Raw genomic sequence first — 19015 nt, forward strand, 5'->3', positions numbered from 1 at the left:
AATAGGATAAGTGAAGTGTAAAGAATGCCTTCATTTTGCTGTTGGAAAGACTGAAGTACAGAGACATTGCAGGATTTATCTGACATGATTATTGGTGGGACTGACTAAGACTAAGGTGATCCAACATCTATCCACTTTTCTCTTTTCATTATAAGTTGATATAATGCTTCAACCACCACTTACATGGAAAAAAAATAGTTTCATCATTTAATTGCATCACACTTACAGTGATATTTTTCACAGTTAATATATAAATGAAGCAAAAATAGGAGGAATTTATGTTTATTCAATAATTTATGGAACAGATTTTTTTTAATCTGGTTTGCATTTTATTATTATTTTTTTATGTAACAGATTTTTAACAGAGATCACTGCATATTATTGGACAAATGCTAAAAAGTAAGCATAATTATTTCCATTTAGTAGGTAAATAAATGAAGGCTTACAGAGACTTATTAAGTTGTCCAAAGTCTTAAAACAGAAACAGCAGAACCTATATGAAGACTATTTTCAAATAGCCTGAATATTTGCCATTGGTCAGAGTGGAAAGTAGAGCCCTTGGATCAACTTTTGACTCTATTACTTATATTTGACAAGTTTATTGATCTTTCTGAATTTTGGTTTTATTCTCTTTAAAATTGGAATAATGCTTACCACTATACATTTTTGTAGGAACCTAAAGAAAGTTAAAGTGATTCATTTACTCACTGGATACAACTATCAATTAAGAAAGAGAGAAAAAAAAAGATAGTCCTTTATTTTTTCCCCCTATGGCTTACTATACTTATTTATTATTATTATTATTTTCTTTTACTTTATAATATTGTATTGGTTTTGCCATACATTAACATGCATCTGCCACAGGTGTACACGTGTTCCCCATCCTGAACCCCCCTCCCACCTCCCTCCCCATACTATCCCTCTGGGTCATCCCAGTGCACCAGCCCCAAGCTTCTGCTATCCTGCATCGAACCTGGACTGGCGATTTGTTTCTTATATGATACTGTACAGGTTTTAATGCCATTCTCCCAAATCATCCCCCCTCCCTCTCCCACAGAGTCCAAAAGACTCTTCTATACATCTGTGTCTCTTTTGCTGTCTCACATACAGGGTTGTCTTTACCATCTTTCTAAATTCCATATATATGCGTTCAGTTCAGTTCAGTCGCTCAGTTGTGTCCGACTCTTTGCGACCCCATGAATCGCAGCACGCCAGGCCTCCCTGTCCATCACCAACTCCCGGAGTTCACCCAGACTCACATCCATTGAGTCAGTGATGCCATCCAGCCATCTCATCCTCTGTCGTCCCCTTCTCATCCTACCCCCAATCCCTCCCAGCATCAGAGTCTTTTCCAATGAGTCAACTCTTCGCATGAGGTGGCCAAAGTACTGGAGTTTCAGCTTTAGCATCATTTCTTCCAAAGAAATCCCAGGGCTGATCTCCTTCAGAATGGACTGGTTGTATCTCCTTGCAGTCCAAGGGACTCTCAAGAGTCTTCTCCAACACCAAAGTTCAAAAGCATCAGTTCTTCGGCACTCAGCCTTCTTCACAGTCCAACTCTCACATCCATACATGACCACAGGAAAAACCATAGCCTTGACTAGAGATTGGTGTTTTTCTTTCTGGCTTACTTCACTCTGTATAATAGGCTCCAGTTTCATCCACCTCATTAGAACTGATTCAAATGAATTATTTTTAATGGCTGAGGAATACTCCGTTGTGTATATGTACCACAGCTTTCTTTTCCATTCATCTGCTGATGGACATCTAGGTTGCTTCCATGTCCTGGCTATTATAAACAATGCTGCTATTAAAGTCACTGAATATTGATTTGAGACATAGAAATGATATTCAGAGATCTTTCTGGTGGAGAAGCTACTGAATTTAGTTCAGTTCAGTCGCTCATTTGTGTCCGACTCTTTGTGACCCCATGAATTGCAGCAGGCCAGGTCTCCCTGTCCATCAAAACTCCCAGAGTTCACCCAAACTCATGGCCATTGACTTGGTGATACAATCCAGCCATCTCATCCTCTGTCGTCCCCTTCTCCTCCTGCCCTCAATCCCTCCCAGCATCAGAGTCTTTTCCAATGAGTCAACTCTTCTCATGAGGTGGCCAAAGTATTGGAGTTTCAGCTTTAGCATCAGTCCTTCCAAAGAAATCCCAGTGCTGATCTCCTTTAGAATGGACTGGTTGGATCTCCTTGAAGTCCTAGGGACTCTCAAGAGTCTTCTCCAACATCACAGTTCAAAAGCATCAATTTTTCAGAGCTCAGCTTTCTTCACAGTCCAACTGTCACATCCACACATGACCACTGGAAAAACCATAGCCTTTACTAGATGGACCTTTTTTGGCAAAGTAATATCTCTGGTTTTCAATATGCTGTCTATATTGGTCATAAATTTTCTTCCAAGGAGTAAGCATCTTTTAATTTCATGGCTGCAAGCACCATCTGCAGTGATTTTGGAGCCCCCAAAATAAAGTCTGACACTGTTTCCACTGTTTCCCCATCTATTTCCCATGAAGTGATGGGACCAGATGCCATGATCTTCATTTTCTGAATGTTGAACTTTAAGCCAACTTTTTCACTCTCCACTTTCACTCTCATCAAGAGGCTTCTTAGTTCCTCTTCACTTTCTGTCATAAGGGTGGTGTCATCTGCATATCTGAGGTTATTGATATTTCTCCCGGCAATCTTGATTCCAGCTTGTGCTTTTTCCAGCCCAGCATTTCTCATGATGTACTCTGCATGTAGCCTTGAAATTGGCCTTATAAGATAAGTAGAGTTGCAGAAGAAAAAATAGTGCAGGGAGATAACGATTATGCAGCTCACTTGTGCCCATGAACGTAGCTATGGTTAGAAGCATAGCTATCTATAGATACAGCCATAAAGACAAGAATAGGTAAAAGATAGAAATAAAATAATAGTTCAGTATTAAAAAAAAAAGAAAGAAACTGAAACAATGGCTTAATAGAAGTAAAGCAGCAGTGTATGATAATAGTCATTTTAAATAACATCTGGAGTTTTAGAAAAAAATCATTTTAATTGTAATAAAATGTGTACCTTCTTATCTCCTTTGGTTGCATTTGTTTCAAGTGTAGAAAATGCCCCTAACTAATGACACTGCCTTAAGAAAATTCATTTACCTTGGGCTCACAGATCACTCAAAGCTCCAATCTCTCCTCTTTTTACTGTTTCTGGTCATTTACCTGTTCACCCTCCTAGGCAACCTGGGCATGATGGTGTTAATCAGACTGGACTCTCGCCTTCACACACCCATGTACTTCTTCCTCACTCATTTATCCTTTGTAGACTTGTGCTATACCTCTACTGCAGCCCCACAGATGCTGACTAATCTGTTATCACAAAGAAGACGATCAGCTTTGCTGGTTGTTTTGCGCAGTTATTTTTTCATAGCACTTCTCCTCACTGAGTTTTACATGCTGACAACAATGGCCTATGACTGCTACATGGCCATATGCAACCCTCTGCACTACAGTGTGAAGATGTCCAGGTGCGTCTGCATAAGCTTGACTCTTCCAGGCCATCCTGACTTTTTGTTTGAACTTTTGTAGATTAAATGTCGTCAACCATTTCTTCTGTTCTGACCCGCCACTCATTAAGCTTGCTTGGTCTCAAACTCATGTCAACGAGCTTTCTTTGCTCATATCAGCAGGCTTCAACCTCTGCAACTCCCTCATCATCATCCTGTGTCTTATGCCTTCATTCTTGCTGCCATCCTCAGGATCAAATCAGCAAAAGGAGGACACAAGACATTCTCCACCTGTGGTTCCCATGTGACGATTGTAGCCCTATGTTATGGGGCAATCTTCTGCACATATTTAAGATCACCAACAGATAAGAATGCTGAGGGATCCAAGATAATAGCTGTTCTACACCTTTGTACATCCAGTTCTTAATCCATTGATTGACAGCCTGTGGAACAACAATGTAAAACAAGCATTGAAGAGAGTCCCCAGAATAAATATGGTCACTCAGATGGCAACGACTCCAATTTGCAATAAACGGTAACTCTTAACATTTGACTCAAAGACCTTTGCATTATCATGATGGGTTTTCAGGTTCTTTATGGCTATGTCTGCCAGAGTCCAGCTCCAGCAGCCAGGGAATCAGCCTGAAAGGGTGAGCAGTGTCGGCGGACAATGATGTAGCCTTTGACTCAAAGTACGGGACTACATGTTTATTTCAAGCTTCAGGTTTTCTTTTATACTTTGACAAAAGCATTAGGTCAGAGGTTTGAAATTTTTAGTTTCCCCTACCCAGATTTATTGTCTCCAGAAATCATTGTTGTCCTACAAACAGAGTTCCTGCTTCAGCGATTCTCTCAGAATGGGCTTTACTATCTATTATCTACTTCCTCTTATGTGTCCTATACTTAACTTGTGTAACTCATGCTACATTCCTCAGTTTATTTCTTATTTTTCTAAATCCTGTTTGTCCCTAGTATCTTAAGATCACTGTCTCCTAAAAAGGCTTCTACCTATTCTTAATTAACCTTAAGGTCAGCAAACTTCTTTTGCAATAAACATTCCCCTCACAAACAGGTCTCAGATAACAATCCTTCCCCTAGCTTCAAGCTGCGGCCTATGTGCTCATCCTGGAACATTCTTTGTAAAGATCCTTGAACAAATGTCAGTGGTTAACTTTATGGATTATTTTCTGGGCACAACTGCAGAAGGCTTTGTGCTTTCTCACGCTCCTGTCAAGAACAATAAGCACCTTAACATTCTTTCCAGCCAACTCAACAGAAGAAAGGAAGAAACAAGTCAGAATCACAAGAGCTAAATCCTTCATGCCGGGACCGTGCCTGAGGAATGAGGAGAGGGGGTTGGGGCCGTGCCTCCATTTTGTCAGTAATGCCTAACGCGGCTCCCGACATATGTCTTTATGGAAGAATATTTCACCAAAAAATACTCAGGTCTGGAACAATGAACTACACTTATTAGTCTAGGCTGTTGCCCTTCAACATGTTGTCCATGAACCAGGTGAAACAGCATAACTTTGGAGGTCTCAGCTCCATGGGGGCAAGGTTCATGTGTAGTTTTGCCCACTGTTTGAAGTGAACATTTTTCACAAAACCTGTGAATAAGATGATTCTCGATAAATATTTCTTGAACTATTATTATAGCCCTTTCTCATTATGGAGAATTAAGTGCAACCTCTACACACTACCACTTTCCAGAATGGTCTTCAAGAAGAATTCTTAACAATCTAAAATCCTATTATGTGACTTTAAATATGCATGTCTCACCTTTCCCACTGTGAAAAAGAAATGGTTTAAGGACACAAATCATCATTTATTTTTCTATTATACTCTCTATATTCATAGCAAAGTGCAAGCAGAAGTTTTTCCTTGAAAATGTATTAACTCTATGGATTAATGAATAAATGAATGAATGAATGATTGCCTCTACCCAGAATGTAGCACTGCATGAGCTTGCCACATATCTTTCCTAAACAACATGATATCAAAGACTATCTATTAATCTGTTTAAACCCAATCTCACAATTCATTAATAGCAATATGACAGAGAAAGTTAATTATCCTCCACTGTCCTCAGTTTCCCTTTTCTAAAGTGAATAAAATAATACCAATGACCCAAAGAGTTTGTGAGGATTGACTGAAATAGTCCATGTAAAGTGGTGAGGTCAATGTCTCACACATATTAAGGATTTGATGTCTATTACCAACAATCAATTATTTACATTCATTTTTTTTCCCTGCAGTTTTTAAACAAGAGAGTCACTCACCCCATATGATCTCCCTACAGAATTTCAAGTGTGAGGGATGAGGTTGTGTATTCAATAAATGCAAATGTACCTGGGAAGCAATATACAAGAAAACAAGAAGTGCAGTATATTTGCTGAATTATGCACTGCACACAACCTTTAAATTATCCATCAATATTTGTTAACTTTTATTTTCTTTTTGGCCACATCATGAGACACATGGCATGTGGGATCTTGATTCTCCCCATCAGTGTTTGTTGATCAAGTATTAATCTCCAGGGCACAAGCTAAACTGTGGAGATTACAGTTCTTACAGATAAGAGATTGCAGGCTAGTGGTGGCAACAGAAATATTAGTAGGTGATGAAAACTGAGTGTATTGGCCAAGGACGGGGCAAAGTGGTAGGACAGAGTGGAGGACGGAGGTGAAACCCAGTTCTGTGGAGGCAAGAAAGCATCCTTTGAGAATCCTTCCATGTAAGCATTTCCTAGTTTCAAGATTAACATGAACCAGAGGAGAACAAGGAAAGGACTAACTGAAAAGAAACCAAAACAAGAATTTTAAAGGTAAGAGAAAGAGGACAAACTGTGACTTCAGGTTGAGGAAAGGCAGCTTCCTTTCACATAATTAAAAAAGTGGTTTTGAAAGTATCTTTGCTATTAATTTCTCATTTAAATGCTTTCTTCCTTGCAATGACCCATTTTCTATTTTTTCAGTTTTCTAATTTTACTGAAGCTTTCAATGGTTAATGTCACATTGCTGTTGAAAATATGTGGGTTATTTTCAAATATATTTTTATATCAATTTCTAACATAATTCTCCAGTGATAAGAGAACAGATTCTGTATGGTTTCAATACCTTCAGACCCTGAACATTTTGCACCTTCTTTTATGTCCCTGGATATGTTCCAGTGTCTCTTAGTTTATAGTCTGTGGGAACTTGAATAGGCTTTGTATCTTACTATTGTGTGAAAATTGTATAAATCTTAATTATGCTGAATTGGTTCATGGTGTTTTCAGGTCTACTGTATCCTTCTATGTTCATATATATATATATATATATATATATATTATTAGTTTTTGAGAGTCTGATACTAAAACTCCAACTAAAAATCTTATTTTTCATACTTAAAAATAATTGTAAAATATAGTGGAACTATATGTCATTTCATTCTGTATTTCCCAAGTCTCCAGCATATGTGTTATCACACTTTCATAATTTAAAAAGTAAAAATGAAAGAAAAAGAAAAACTAGTCAGTTGGGTACAGGAAGGCAGAAATTCAAAACTCACATTAGTCCAGGTTTGATGCATGATGCAGGGTGCTCTTCTAAGGGATTCCTGCCTGCAGTAGTGGATATAATGGTCATCTGAGATAAATTCAGGAGAAGGCAATGGCACCCCACTCCAGTACTCTTGCTTGGAAAATCCCATAGATGGAGGAGCCTGGAAGGCTGCAGTCCATGGGGTCGCTGAGGGTCGGATACCACTGAGTGACTTCACTTTCACTTTTCACTTTCATGCATTGGAGAAGGAAATGGCAACCCACTCCAGTGTTCTTGCCTGGAGAATCCCAGGGACAGGGGAGCCTAGTGGGCTGCCATCTATGGGGTCGCACAGAGTTGGACACGACTGAATTGACTTAGCAGTAGCAGAGATAAATTCACCTATTCCAGTCAATTTTAGTTAGCTGATTCCTAGAATGTCAATGTTCACTCTTGCAATCTCTTGTTTGACCACTTCCAATTTGCCTTGATTCATGGACCTGACATTCCAGGTTCCTATGCAATATTGCTCTTACAGCATCAGGCCTTCCTTCTATCACCAGTCACATTCACAGCTGGGTATTGCTTTTGCTTTGGCTCCATCCCTTCATTCTTTCTGGAGTTATTTCTCCACTGATCTCCAGTAGCATATTGGGCACCTACCGACCTGGGGAGCCACCTACCTCTTTCAGTATCTTATCATTTTGCCTTTTCATACTGTTCATGGGGTTCTCAAGGAAAGAATACTAAAGTGGTTTGCCATTCCTTTCTCCAGTGGACCACATTCTGTCAGACCTCTCCACCATGACCCACCCATCTTGGGTGGCCCCGCATGGCATGACTTAGTTTCACTGAGTTAGACAAGGCTGTGGTCCTTGTGATTAGATTGACTAGTTTTCTGTGATTATGGTTTCAGTGTGTCTGCCCTCTGATGCCCTCTTGCAACATCTACCTTCTTACTTGAGTTTTTCTTACCTTGGACGAGGGGTATCTCCTCACTTCCTACCCTTCCTGACCTTGAACATGGAGTAGCTCCTCTCAGCCTTCCTGTGCCTGCTCAGCCACCACTCCTTGGACATGGGGTTGCTCCTCTCGGTCGCCACACCTGACCTCGGGCATGGGGAAGCTCCTGCCTGCCACCACCCCTGTCCTCAGGCGTGGGGTATCTCCTCCTGGCAGCTGCCCCTGATCTCGGACCTGGGGTAGCTCCTCTCAGCCGCTCCTGCACCATCACAGCCTGGCACTCATGGCCGCTGTCCCTGACCTCGAACGCAGGGTAGCTCCTCTCGGCCGCCACCCCTGACTTCGAACGTGCAGTAGCTCCTCTCAACCATGCTTCTGTGAGGTCCGTTGCAGCCAGTGTGCTTCTAGTCAACAAAAGAGTCCAAAATGCAGTATTTGGATGCAATCTCAAAAACGACAGAATGATCTCTGTTCGTTTCCAAGGCAAACCATTCAATATCACAGTAATCCAAGTCTATGCCCCAACCAGTAACGCTGAAGGACCTGAAGCTGAATGGTTCTATGAAGATCTACAAAATCTTTTAGAAAAAAGATGTCCTTTTTATTATAGGGGACTTAAATGCAAAATCAGGAAGTCAATAAACAACTAAAGTAAAAGGCAAATTTGGCCTTGGAATACGGAATGAAGCAGGGCAAAGGCTAATAGAGTTTTGCCAAGAGAATGCACTAGTCATAGCAAACACCCTCCTCCAACAAAAGAGAAGACTTTACACATGGACATTACCAGATGGATTATATTATTTGCAGAAAAGATGGAGAAGCTCTATACAGTCAACAAAAACAAGACCGAGAGCTGACTGTGGCTCAGATCATGAGCTCCTTATTGCCAAATTCAGACTTAAATTGAAGAAAGTAGGGAAAACCACTAGACCATTGAGGTATGGCCTAAATCAAATTCCCTATGATTATACAGAGGAAGTGAGAAATAGATTTAAGGGACTAGATCTGATAGATAGAGTGTCTGATGAAATATGGAATGAGATTCGTTACATGGTACAGGAGACAGGGATCAAGACCATCCCCATGGAAAAGAAATGCAAAAACGCAAAATGGCTGTCTGGGGAGGCCTTACAAATAGCTATGAAAAGAAGATAAGTGAAAAGCAAAAGAGAAAAGGAAAGATATAAGCATCTGAATGCAGAGTTCCAAAGAATAGCAAGAAGAGATAAGAAAGCCTTCCTCAGTGATCAATGCAAAGAAATAGAGGAAAACAACAGAATGGGAAAGACTAGAGATCTCTTCAAGAAAATTAGAGATACCAAGGGAACAATTCACACAAAGATGGGCTTGATAAAGGACAAATTTGGTATGGACCTAATAGAAGCAGAAGATATTAAGAAGAGGTGGCAAGAATACACAGAAGAACTGTACAAAAAAAGATCTTCATGACGAAGATAATCACCATGGTGTGATCATTCACCTAAAGCCAGACATCCTGGAATGTGAAGTCAAGTGGACCTTAAAAAGCATCACTACGAACAAAGCTAGTGGACATGATGGAATTCCAGTTGAGCTCTTTCAAATCCTGAAAGATGATGCTGTGAAAGTGCTGCACTCAATATGCCAGCAAATTTGGAAAACTCAGCAGTGGCCACAGGACTGGAAAAGGGCAGTTTTCATTCCAATTCCAAAGAAAGGCAATGCCAAAGAATGCTCAAACTACTGCACAATTGCATTCATCTCACATGCTAGTAAAGTAATGCTCAAAATTCTCCAAGCCAGGCTTCAGCAATACATGAACCGTGAACTTCCAGATGTTCAAGCTGGTTTTAGGAAAGGCAAAGGAACCAGAGATCAAATTGCCAATATCTGCTGTATCATGGAAAAAGCAAGAGAGTTCCAGAAAAACATCTATTTCTGCTTTATTGACTATGCCAAAGCCTTTGACTGTGTGGATCACAATAACTGTGGAAAATTCTGAAAGAAATGGGAATACCAGACCCCCTGACCTGCCTCTTGAGAAACCTATATGTTATCAGGAAGCAACATTTAGAATTGGACATGGAACAACAGAGTAGTTCCAAATAGGAAAAGGAATATGTCAAGGTTGTATATTGTCACCCTGCTTATTGAACTTATATGCAGAGTACACCATGAAAAATGCTGGGCTGGAGGAAGTACAAACTGGAATCAAGATTGCTGGGAGAAATATCAATCACCTCAGATATGCAGATGACACAACCCTTATGGCAGAAAGTGAAGAGGAACTAAAAAGCCTCTTGATGAAAGTGAAAGTGGAGAGCAAAAAGTTGGCTTACAGCTTAACATTCAGAAAATGAAGATCATGGCATCTGGTCCCATCACTTCATGGGAAATAGATGGGGAAACAGTGGAAACAGTGTCAGACTTGATTTTGGGGGGCTCCAAAATCACTGCAGAAGGTGATGGCAGCCATGAAATTAAAAGACACTTACTCCTTGGAAAGAAAGTTATGACCAACCTAGATAGCATATTCAAAAGCAGAGACATTACTTTGCCAACAAAGACCCGTCTAGTCAAGGCTATGGTTTTTCCTGTGGTCATGTATGAATGTGAGAGTTGGACTGTGAAGAGAGCTGAGCGCCGGAGAATTGATGCTTTTGAACTGTGGTGTTGGAGAAGACTCTTGAGAGTCCCTTGGACTGCAAGGAGATCCAACCAGTCCATTCTGAAGGAGATCAGTCCTGGGTGTTCTTTGGAAGGACTGATGCTAAGGCTGAAACTCTAGTACTTTGGCCACCTAATGCAAAGAGTTGACTCATTGGAAAAGACTCTGATGCTGGGAGGGATTGGGGGCAGGAGGAGAAGGGGATGACAGATAATGAGATGGCTGGATGGCATCACTGACTCAATGGACGTGAGTTTGAGTGAACTCCAGGAGTTGGTGATGGACAGGGAAGCCTGGCGTGCTGCAATTCATGGGGTTGCAAAGAGTCGGACACGACTGAGTTACTAAACTGACTGACTGAGAGGGAGAGGGTGCTCAGGGATGGTGCACTGTGATGACCCAGAAGGATGCGATGGGGAGGGAGGTGGGAGGGATGTTCCTTATGGGGAACACATGTATACTCAAGTTGGATTCAAGTCAATGTATGGGAAAACCAATACAATATTGTAAAGTAAAATAAATAAATTAATTAAAAAAAAAAAACAAACCCTACCCTGCCGCTCTCTAGACATGTGGCATAGAGTTTACTGTTCCTTAAGTGGAGGGTCTGATTCTTTAGCTGATATGACAGGAGGGAGTCCTTACCTGTAAGTGTCATTTTGAGGAATCAATTAAATTGTCAATGGGAAAGTGCTCCGTACATAAGAAGTGCTTAATAAGGTGATTGCCAAATACTCGTCTATTTCATAGTCCTGTTCATGCCTAATCTTGCCCAAGACATGGATTTCCTTTAGGAAGGACATTGCTAAGAGCTCTGGGTTTTAGGAGAAGTGGAAGTTTCAGTATAAAAGAAAAAGAAAACATAAAATAAGACCATCTTCAAAATGTGAAAATGAAATCATTGCTTGCCTTCCACATAACTCTCAGGGCAAATAATAAATTAGAAAATATGAAAAAATATGTCTGAACATATGATTAGCTCTTTGATCCCACAGTGTTACAGTGAATCCCTGAAGGGCTGATTCCTAATGAAACACTTGTTTCTGCTGCTGCTAAGTACTTCTGAGATTTGCTTTAAGAACAGGCTCCTAACTCCCAAATCCTGCTAGAAATACATCAATGGTATTCAGCTTAGAGAGGCATCAGTGAACTTTCCTAAGCAGACGTTGAGAAAATGGATTCATATCCATACCAGAAGTAAGTCTTTGTATGTCTTATTTTTAAGTCAAGAGGAGATTGTCGTAAAATCTCAAGCAGGTGCACCAACTTTTACACTGTTTGCTCAAAATATACACAAGCAAATCTTTATGTTTCAGGTGCTATTGTCTTGCCTGGAAAATCCCATGGACAGGCTGCAGTCCATAGGTTCGTGAAGAGTCAGACACGACTGAACGACTTCACCTTCACTTTCATGCATTGGAGAAGGAAATTGCAACCCACTCCAGTGTTCTTGCCTGAAGAATCCCAGGGATGGCGGAGCCTGGTGGGCTGCCATCTATGGGGTCAGACAGAGTCGGACACGACTGAAGTGACTTAGCAGCAGCAGCTGTTGTTCAGGCATCTAGTCATGTCCGACTCTTTGCCACTCCATGGATTGCAGTGAACTAGGCTTCACTGTCCTTCACTATCTCCTGGAGTTTGCTCACACTTATGTTCATTGAGTCTGTGATACTATCCAATCATCTCCTCTATTGCCCTCTTCTCCAGTCCTCAGTCTTGAGCTCTAGCCCACTGAGCTGGGTTCCTCTCTACAGTGATCTCACCAGGGTTGACCTCTTGCTTTCTGGACTATGTCTCCTTCCTTTCTTTCTTCCTTCCATTTCTTTTTTGCAGAAGAGAGAATACTCTCCTGCTCCATGTACCCTATTGTCAGTTCTGCTGGCCTGAGTGCTGTAGGAATGGCTGATTTCATGTGCATGTAACTAATGCCGTTGACAGGGCTCTCTTTTCAAAAACTTTACAGATTAAATATGATGTTCTTCCTCACTGTCTTGAAATCCTTAATTATTTTTAAACAAGGATGTTGTATATTTTCTCTGTTACTGGATTGTATCTACTGTGTAGATTGTCCTAGTTACCCAGGTTTAACAATTTGTAGATTTCTCCTGTCCTTGACAGAGAAGGCAATGACACCCCACTCCACTGGAAAATCCCATGGATGGAGGAGCCTGGTAGGCTGCAGTCCATGGGGTTGCTAAGAGTCGGACACAACTGAGCGACTTCTCTTTCACTTTTCACTTTCATGCGTTGGAGAAGGAAATGGAAACCCACTCCAGTGCTCTTTCCTGGAGAATCCAATGGATGGGGGAGCCTGGTGGGCTGTTGTCTATGGGGTCTCACAGAGTTGGACATGACTGAAGTGACTTAGCCGCAGCAGCAGAAACTGTCCTTGAATTGCTCCTTTGCAGTCTCTTCCTCCATCAGAGAGAGGCCTGTGAGGGAGTAAACCCACCCACAAGTGCCCTGTTAAGAAGATGCTCACCTGTCATTCTAGGCTAACAAAGGTAGCCAGGTCAGCTGTGATTTTCTTTCTTACTCTCCATAGATGTTTTGGTATATCTCCACCTATCAGTACTCCTGCTGCCCTCCAGCTGGGGTATGGCTGGATTCACACAGATCACTGAGACTGTGAATCGAGACCTTTTCAGATCCCAGAAGCAATCATTATGTGACATGTAATAAACAAGTCCTTCTGCAATAGTGAAGTGGTCCTTCAGTCTAATTTCCTGCCATGTCTTAATAAAATTTCTACATCCTGATATTTTTCTTTCTAACATTTTATCTTCCAGTAACTACTACCTCTTCTCTCTCTAGGATTCTTGGGTGCTGAAGAACATGAAAAATCTCCTAAGCCACCTTGTTGCTGACATACAGGCAGATAACCTGATTTCAGCTTATTTGTTGCTAGACACTTCTTATAAGAAAGCTGAAATAACCACCGATTAACTTCTTTTTCTCCAGTGAATGTTGTGATATCTTGATAAAATCTCATAGGCAGAGATAACTCAGTCTCTCAATGAAGTGAAACATTTGTGCTTTAGTGGAGGTATCAGTTCTGACTTTCTGCGTTCCTCTGTATGATTTCTATACATGCACATATAGGCCTCAGTTCAGTTCAGTTCAGCTGTTCAGTCCTGTCTGACTCTTTGTGATGCCATGAACTGCAGCAGCCAGGCTTGCCTGTCCATCACCAACTCCCAGGGTTTACTCAAACTCATGTCCATTGAGTCAGTGATGCCATACAACCATCTCAGCCTTTGTAGTCCCCTTCTCCTCCCACTTCCAATGTTTCCCAGAATCAGGGTCTTTTCCAATGAGCCAGTTCTTCGCATCAGATGGCCCAAGTATTGGAGTTTCAGCTTCAGCATCAGTCCTTCCAATGAATAGTCAGGTCTTATTTCCTTTAGGATGGACTAGTTGGATCTCCTTGTTTACCAAAGGACTCTCAAGAGTCTTCTCCAACACCACAGTTCAAAAGCTTCAGCTTTCTTTGGAGTCCAACTCGCACATCTATACATGACTACTGGAAAAACCACAGCTTTGACTAGATGGACCTTTGCTGGCAGGGTAATATCTCTGCATTTTAATATGCTGTCTAGGTTGGTCATAACTTTTCTTCCAAGGAGCAAGCATCTTTTCATTTCATGGCTGCAGTCACCATCTGCAGTGATTTTGGAGCCTAAAAAAATAAAGTCTGTCACTGTTTCCATTCTTTCCCCATCTATTAGCCACGATGTGATGGAACCAATGTCATGATCTTAGTTTTCTGAATGTTGAGTTTAAAGGCAACTTTTTCACTCTCCTCTTTCACTTTCATCAAGAGGCTCTTTCATTTTTCTTCACTTTCTGCCATAAGGATGGTGTCATCTGAATATCTGACATTATTAATATTTCTCCCAGAAATCCTGATTCCACCTTGTGCTTCATCCAGCCCGGCATTTCTCATGATGTACTCTGTATATAAGTTAAATAAGCAGGGTGACAATATACAGCCTCGGTATACTCCTTTCCCGATTTGGATCCAGGGTGTTGTTCCATGTCCAGTTCACATAGACCTACAGGTTTCCAGATGTATCACACATGGTATCTTTGCCTCTGGTCCTTATCCTTCCTAGGATATTCTCCTTTGAATTGCCTGATTGATTTTTCTTTCTCTTTCAGCTTGTTATTTAAAAAGTCGCTTTTACATGAGTTCCTTGTTAATGCTGCTGTTTAAAATTTAAACAACCTTTCCTTCATTTTCTTTCTTTTCCTCCATGCCAGAGTCATCTGAAACACTAATGATTTATTGTGGCATTATCCTTCTGTGTCCACTAGAATGTAAATGCCAGAAAGGCAGAGATTTTGAAGCTTTGGTTCATTTTTCCATCTACAGTGCATAAATACATAATGTATTAATTATCAATAAATACTTTTTGGAACAGATCCTATTATTTCCATTTAAAATAAGGAAATGAAGTGACTTCTGGGTAAGAATCATTATCTACTATCAGTAACTACTATTAGCATATTCCATAGATGTATATTAAGTACTTAATATAAAATGGAAGGGAGGTATAGGTATGAAAGTGCTCTTTTTTAACTGTATTTCTAAATTATAACTACAGTAAATTTTAGTGACTTATTTGGAAATGAGGCAAGAATTGGGCAAGTTTAAAAAATGAAGTGTGAGAGAAATAAAAACATAAAAGCATGTGTGGAGTAAAAACGAGGGGATTCAGCACTTATTTAGAAGTGACAATGAACTAGTAAGCCACAAATTGTCATATGTCTAGATAGATGGATTCATATTTAATAACTTAAATACTTTTTATGCCAAGCTTGTTTCTTTTCTTTATTAAAACACTCTGTCATTGCTATAGACAATCCTCAAAATACTATGTGAGAATTCATTTCATCTAAAAAGTCTCTGTTCTTTGATTTGTCATGTGTTTATAGGACTCTGGTGACTGTGCCTTTGTGTTTTGGTTTGTAATTATATTTTTAAAGTGTGATTCTGGGAACATCTGTGTTAGGATCATAGAGATAAATGTTAAGTGTGAGACTCCACTGTTCCATGTACTTTCTGACACAGATGTTCTGTAGATTATCTTGATTAACAAGCTTCTTGGAGCAATTGTTTTGTCAAACAGTTTGTACGACCCTGTTTTTCCTATGAAATACATAACATTGTGAATCATTTTGTGGGAATTCAGAGATGAATAAAAGATTGCAAGTAGTTTGGTATTTCATGCTCATGCTATTTTTTTTCTTTTCTATTTTAAAATAGTATATAAATATGCCCTTATAAATCACAGAACAGTAATGAAGAATAATTTACTCTGCCCTTGAAGAAGTAACATATAAGTAGCAAGTGGATCCATTGTAGTGATGTAATGTGCTAGAGAATAAATGAGAGAATATAGGGTGTGTGAGAAGTAGAAAGCAGAAAGGGAGTAATTCAGTTTTATGTATGATGGGAGAGGAGTGAAAGTACTTCATAAAGGACAGCCTTGAAGCTGGGGATATAAAGGTATGTAAAATGCAGAAGCATAAAAAGTGCAGGGAGATAGGAAGAATATGCAGTTCACTTATACATATGGACATAGCTATAAGCATAGTTATCTTTAGGTACAGATGTAGGTACAAGGTAAGTAAGAGAAGGAAATAGAATAATAGTTCTGTATTAAAGAACCTGAAACAATGGCTTAGTAGAAGCAAAACATCATCTTAGAATAGTATTCATTTTGAATGATCTGGAGGTGTAGATAAAAATCATTTCAATAGTCAGTAATAAAAATTGTCCCTTCATCTCTCTGATTCTATCTGTTTCAAGTGCAGAAAATGCCCTTCACCAATGATACTGCGCTAAGAGAATTCATCCTCCTGGGGCTCACAGATCGCCCAGAGCTCCAGCCTCTCCTCTTTGTGCTGTTTCTGGTCATTTACCTGGTCACCCTCCTAGGCAACCTGGGCATGATGGTGTTAATCCGACTGGACTCTTGCCTTCACACATCCATGTACTTCTTCCTCACTCCTTCATCCTTTTGTAGACTTGTGCTATACCTCTACTGCAGCCCCACAGATGCTGACTAATCTGTTATCACAGAAGAAGACCATCAGCTTTGCTGGCTGCTTTGTACAATGTTACCTTTTCATAGCACTTCTCCTCATTGAGTTTTACATGCTGGCAGCAATGGCCTATGACCACTACGTGGCCATATGCAACCCTCTGTGCTACAGTGTGAAGATGTCCAGGTGCATCTGCATAAGGTTGGCCATATTCCCTTATGTCTATGGCTTCTCAGATGGACTCTTCCAGGCCATCCTGACCTTCCACTTGATCTTCTGTAGATCCAACATCATCAACCATTTCTACTGTGCTGACCCGCCACTCATCAAGCTTTCTTGCTCTGATACTTATGTCAAAGAGCATGCCATGTTGATATCAGCTGGCTTCAACCTCTCCAGCTCCCTCATCATCATCCTGATTTCTTACACCTTAATTCTCACTGCAATCCTCAGGATCAAATCAGCAGAAGGAAGGCGCAAGGCATTCTCCACCTGTGGTTCCCACATGATGGCTGTAACACTATTTTTGGGACACTCTTCTGCATGTATGTAAAACCAGCAACAGAGAAGACGGTGGAAGAATCCAAGATAATACCTGTTTTCTACACCTTTGTAAGTCCAGTACTTAATCCATTGACCTACAGTCTGAGGAACAAAGACGTAAAACAAGCACTGAAGAGAGTCCTCAGAAGAAATATAGTCACTAAGATGGCCATGCCTCAATTTCCAAGAAACAGTAACTTTTAATCTTTGGCTCTAATGTCTCTACATTTATAAGATCAGTTTTCATATTCTTTGTGTCTGTGTTTCAATTGTTCTTCGGACTGAGAATAAATAAGCTGTACTTAGTCTAGACTGCTGTCCTTTAATATGTTTACTTGGGTTGGCAGTAATAACATCTCCTGGGATATTGTTAGAAATGAAGCATAGAGTTATGCACCTCAGATCAACTATTTCAGAACTGCTTTTTTTTTTATTATTTTATTTTATTTTTAAACTTTACATATTTGTATTAGTTTTGCCAAATATCAAAATGAATCCACCACAGGTATACATGTGTTCCCCATCCTGAACCCTCCTCCCTCCTCCCTCCCCATTCCATCCCTCTGGGTCGTCCCAGTGCACCAGCCCCAAGCATCCAGTATCGTGCATCAAACCTGGACTGGCAACTCGTTTCATACATGATATTTTACATGTTTCAATGCCATTCTCCCAAATCTTCCCACCCTCTCCCTCTCTCACAGAGTCCATAAGACTGTTCTATACATCAGTGTCTCTTTTGCTGTCTCGTACACAGGGTTATTGTTACCACCTTTCTAAATTCCATATATATGTGTCAGTATACTGTATTGGTGTTTTTCTTTCTGGCTTACTTCACTCTGTATAATAGGCTCCAGTTTCATCCACCTCATTAGAACTGATTCAAATGTATTCTTTTTAATGGCTGAATAATACTCCATTGTGTATATGTACCATAGCTTTCTTATCCATTCATCCGCTGATGGACATCTAGGTTGCTTCCATGTCCTGGCTGTTATAAACAGTGCTGCGATGAACATTGGGGTACACGTGTCTCTTTCCCTTCTGGTTTCCTCAGTGTTGTATGCCCAGCAGTGGGATTGCTGGATCATAAGGCAGTTCTATTTCCAGTTTTTTAAGGAATCTCCACACTGTTCTCCATAGTGGCTGTACTAGTTTGCATTCCCACCAACAGTGCAAGAGGGTTCCCTTTTCTCCACACCCTCTCCAGCATTTATTACTTGTAGACTTTTGGATCGCAGCCATTCTGACTGGTGTGAAATGGTACCTCATAGTGATTTTGATTTGCATTTCTCTGACAATGAGTGATGTTGAGCATCTTTTCATGTGTTTGTTAGCCATCTGTATGTCTTCTTTGGAGAAATGTCTATTTAGTTCTTTGGCCCATTTTTTGATTGGGTCATTTATTTTTCTGGACTTGAGCTGTAGGAGTTGTTTGTATATTCTCGAGATTAGTTGTTTGTCAGTTGCTTCATTTGCTATTATCAAATTTTAAGATCTTTGAGTCATTTCATTTTGAGAAGCCCCTCTCTAAATGAAAAATCCTACTATGTATTCCCTGGAGCACTGGTATGCTCTTACTGCTGATAATAGTAAACAGGATACACATGCTGTGAGCTCAGTTCTTTGAATTTATTCTCTTTTTATTGCCATATTTTGAGGGGCTAAGAATCTTTAACAAGATCAACTTTCTGTACTCTTCCCCTAACTTACTAAGTAAAACTGTAAACTATGGGTCATGATAGCTTTTCTGGTTCTTATGAATGCACTTGTTTGATAGTCAGTCTGGAATGAGAAGAGA

The 19015-nt window shown here is 40.3% G+C and overlaps 1 pseudogene; it reads left to right on the forward strand.

The window, feature by feature from the left end:
* Positions 1–3103: 3103 nt before the first annotated feature.
* LOC102391209 lies at positions 3104–17421 on the forward strand (annotated as a pseudogene).
* Positions 17422–19015: the final 1594 nt, after the last annotated feature.

Source organism: Bubalus bubalis, chromosome 16 (genome assembly GCF_019923935.1).
Source record: "Bubalus bubalis isolate 160015118507 breed Murrah chromosome 16, NDDB_SH_1, whole genome shotgun sequence".
Lineage (NCBI taxonomy): Eukaryota > Metazoa > Chordata > Mammalia > Artiodactyla > Bovidae > Bubalus > Bubalus bubalis.